We start from the raw sequence: 4785 nt of genomic DNA, 5'->3' as shown, positions 1-4785 counted from the left end.
ATGGTCGGCAGCTCGCAAGAATAAACTAATAAGATGCGACCCCGAATCCAGGAGGTCAAGACAATTGGTCGTTATTTAAGTGGCTTTAAAATTTTCGTAACTCCCCTTCCGTGGCGATTTAATCTGTACATTTCACTTCAGAATCCTCTTTTTGTGCCCTCGATGCAAAATGTGTCGGTATCAAATGTATATAAACAGAGTGTAAGAGGATGCCAAGACGAAATATGCACAATAAATCGCTCAGAAAATGTGCTATGCCTCATAAAATACAGTTTTCATGAAGCTACGAATATTACACCTTCTTCTCCTCCCCACAGCAAGCGCCGTTCATCTTCCTGTCCGAGCCTAATGATGACTTGGATGTCAGGCTGGAGGGGGGGTACGCCAGTGACGTGTGGGACATGCTGCAGGAGATACATGGATTCACGTGAGTATAGGAAAAGTGGGGGAAGGTTGGAGGAAGGGGGATGGATTCACGTGAGAGCCAGAAAAATAAGATGGAGGGAAGGGGGGATGAATTCACGTATGGTATAGGAAAACAAGCGGGGTTGTGGAGGAAGGGGGGATGGATTCATGTGAGTATAGGAAAATATGGGGCAAAGATGGACGAGGAGGGAGTTGAGTTTTGTACAAGAGTTTTGTGTCGTGTGTGCTTTTTCCCTCGTACGATAATATCCTGTGTACGATATTTTCCTCTTGTTACCTTAGGCGGGATTCTCATACATATTTACTATGGATTCCCTGCCGTAACTCAGATTTTGATTTGCAGGAAGGACAAGGTTAAAACTTCACATATCATTCCTCCCGTCAAAACAAATATTAGATCCGAGAAAAATTTTTTGCAGAGAGAATAAGGAAAAGGATTAATGCTAAAACTTCCCACGTCTCTAATTTAGTCCTTCCTGCAAAACGATATCTAGGTTACGACAGGGAATAGATCGTAAATGATAGAATCTTGTTCCTAGATGTGAGGCACAAGGTATAGGGGATGATGCTGGAAAGACGTGGGTTCGTCTAAGTGCATTCATTAGCCCACTGAATCCAGGAAAGGCCTCTCGTTCTGATTTTTAAAAGTCTGTACCTAAACCCCTCAGACTGGAGTCTGCCCTAAGGTGAATAAAACCGTCAGGAGGTGCCAACTGCAAAACGAAAAAAAAAAAAAGTAAGAGGGTGAGGGGGTGGGAACAGGAAGAGCCGAGTATTAAATTTTGTGCATTAATTCTTACCCACCTCCATATATTAGAATAAAATCGCATGAAAGTTGGAAGATTTGACTTTAAAATATATCACCGGATTCAGGGGGTTAAACTATAGATTAGACAGGAATATAAGTGGAAAGACAGGCGTCATGCTCGTCCCAGTCATTATCCATACAATTTTATTTTTGTTAACGCTGGACGATTGCATTTAACGCAGTAAGGATATATGCAGTGTATTTGTTCTAACCTAACAATGATCCCTAAGCCCTTCTAGTTCACCCGATGGCCAAGTGTGGTCAGATTTAAGTTTGATTCACCTACTAACCAAAGAGACTTATTCCTACCGCATAGCTAAGACTCACCGAAATTCATGCAACCAAGACTTAGCATTCAATTTGTAGGAGTAGCCCATTTCTGCTGGATGAAAACAAACCGACTATACTAAAAAAAAAAAAAAAAGTGCTAATGAATGCTGTATCTAGTAACTCCAGTTCGACAAGTGTAAAGGTTGAATACTGTATAATCATGTGGAGATAACAGGAGTAAGAAAAACGTTCTCATATTGAAGGTAAGAATTTTATTTCGGTCCTCTTCAGTTAAGATTTCCCTGCCAGTTTTTAGACATGGAAGCATCCGTATCAGCGGCCTGGTCAGTCAGTCACAACCTAAGGATTTTCACACGCAAAGCCCCCCACTTCAGGAAATTCCCATGTGCTACCTCACTGTAGCTCCCTAAGGATTTTCACATACCTAGGTACTTCACCCTAACAAAACCTTATAGGGTCCCACATCTATCTAGGCCTTCTATACATGCTTTGTAATGCATGATGTTTCCTCTCTGTTTGTGCTGCAGTGTTGGCTGGAGGGACAGGTCGGCGGGAAGGGTCTATGTGTAGAGCGTACGTGTGTGTGTGACGTTGGGTAACCCTCTTAATTTATTCAGTACAGAACACTTCCCCCCCCCTCCTCTCTCTCTCTCTCTCTCTCTCTCTCTCTCTCTCTCTCTCTCAGTTTGTAAGTTTATAGCAAAACATAATGCGATGATACCTGGAAAGGGAGAGAGAGAGAGAGAGAGAGTATCCTTCCCCACTAAACTATTACCATGTCACCATCAATCATCCTAATAACTCATTTATTTTTATCGCCCACCACACAACTACAGCCAAGGCTACCACCAATTCCTCCTGAGTTATTTGTATCACTTATTCCAAATCCCGGCAGTTGGTTCTCTCTCTCTCTCTCTCTTTTTCATTTTCCTCGGTTTAGGAGAGACTTTCCCAGCTAGAGGCATTAGATACATCGTTCATTAACCCTTCCACTGTTAGGTCTTTCCAGTCCTAAATAAAACCGTCTGGAACAGTGAGGATATACCGGTAAGATAAGTGAAGGTGCTGGGATGCTATTTATATGAGAGTGGCGCATGCTTCCATTCTCCTTGTTTTTCTTATTCTGCTTAGGAGAAAACATTAAAATAGGAATTCACCTCTCCCACACCGTTCAGCTTCCAAGGATTATCATCATCATCATTATCATCATTATTATCTTTATCATCATCAGTGCTACTAAGACCATCATCACCACTTTCTTATACCAGCCATCCTCACTTCTCTGACCCCTCCTCGCCTCTGCCTTCCTTCATTTACTATCACTACTAACACTGCTGCTGCTGCTACTACTACAATTAATCACCACCATCAATACTACTGTAACTACTGCTGCTACTACTACTACTACTGTCCCTAATCACCACCACTCTCGTCTCTAACCACTGCCTATACTCCTTCCCTCCTGCAGGTACTCGTGCAAGGTACCGCGAGACAGGAGCTTTGGCACACTGGAGGGGGGCGTGTGGGGGGGCCTGGTGGGAGCCCTGGTGCAAGGGGAAGCTGATGTAGTAGTGGCGTCATTGGACCACAACACAGCAAGGTCAGCAGTCATCGCCTTCACCGCTGGACTCAGGGAGGTCGGGTGAGTAGGGAGAATGGGAGATGGTTTTACCTTCGTGGACTTCATTATTATTACTATCATTATCAATGGTATCATCTATGTTATTTACATTATGTGTAATATCTTCGGTTTTGTGCATTTTGTCATTTTTCATGTCGTCATCATTTCCATCGTCATGGCACATTATTGTTATGTCCTCTGAATGGAGGTTGTCCTTCTTGCAACAGCGTGGTGTCTTGCTGTTCAAACATTAAAAACTGAGACTAAACCCATCAGACTATTTCATGAAGTAGCAGACGCAGTTGCTGATAATTGAATGGCATGTTGTCACAGCCTCATCTTTCTTCCTTCAGGTACCGCATGGTGTCGCGGCGTCCCGGCCTGATGGATCAGACTTGGACCAGCTTCACTAGTGAACTGATGCCTGATGCTTGGCTGGGCACGTTGGCCTTCGTCATCCTAGCGCCACCCTTCCTTTCTGTCTGCGCTCGCTACTCACCGCTTGAGACCCAGAAGGTCACCCTCAAGGATGCCTATATCCTCGCCATCGGGGCATTTGCTATCCAAGGTTAATTGGCATTTACTTATCAGTTGTCACTGAATGAAACTGTATGGAAGAGGGAAATGTTCATAATACTAGAAGTGTCTTGTCCCAGGCTTCATCCCACCTGAAGCTGTGGTAAACGATCTTTGTTGTGTTAGCTGCACTCTTTTCATAATTTTTCCTTTCTGCCTTGCTCTTGTCGTGCACTGTGCTCTGGTGATACCTGGGTGTACCGAAAAAACTACTTCTATTATTACTTTCACTCTTCTGCAGGGTCGTGGCTAGAGGTTCGCAGTGTGTCAGCCCGTATAGTATTCCTGACCATCTTCGTGGCCACCCTGGTCGTCTATGCCCACTACACCAGCGCCCTTGTGTCCCTCCTCACCGTGGCTTCGACGGGACGCGGCTTCACATCCCTTCAGGAACTGCTAGAAGACGGATCCTATAATTTTGGCTTCCAGAGAGGCACTTACTTGGAGGAGGGCTTTAGGGTAGGATTATAGGGGATACCTAAAGTGTGTAAATCATAGTTAGCATGGTAATGAAAATGTAGTCGTTCTTTATCATTATTTTGCTGTATGCACGATGGGTCCTATAATTTTGACTTCCAGAGAGGGATTTATTTGGAAAAGAGTTACAAGGTGGGACAATGGAGGGCAGTGAAGGTCTAATATTCATTTGTTTTACTGATTCTTTTGCGCATATTTTACTCATTATAGGTTCTACTGTGATTTATGGTTCAGGAGAGGGACTTGTTTGTAGGAAGGGTTTAAGATTAAAGAGGGTGTTACAAGTCTATAAGTCCCACGCTTTGTCTTTTATTTGTGTCAGGATTAATCAGGTATTCGTATTTCTAAGTTCGTCAGTCTATACCACCCCTGCATTATTTCGTTTCTTCGTTCCATCCCACTCCACATTCAGCGTATTCTTCCACCTTACCCTGGCTGAATTATGGTCCCTCATGCCACCACACTCCACCTTCCTTCACTCCACCCTCACCTTCATTCCATCCTTACCTTCATTCCCTGCCACCCCACCTTCCATGCCCTAGATTCCATCCTATCCCTCATTCCTTCATTTCACCCCCATCTTGCC

The sequence above is a fragment of the Coenobita brevimanus genome, chromosome 18 (assembly GCF_032717465.1).
Source record: "Coenobita brevimanus isolate Jiangsu-jjx chromosome 18, ASM3271746v2, whole genome shotgun sequence".
NCBI lineage: Eukaryota > Metazoa > Arthropoda > Malacostraca > Decapoda > Coenobitidae > Coenobita > Coenobita brevimanus.
This window is presented reverse-complemented; position numbering follows the sequence as displayed.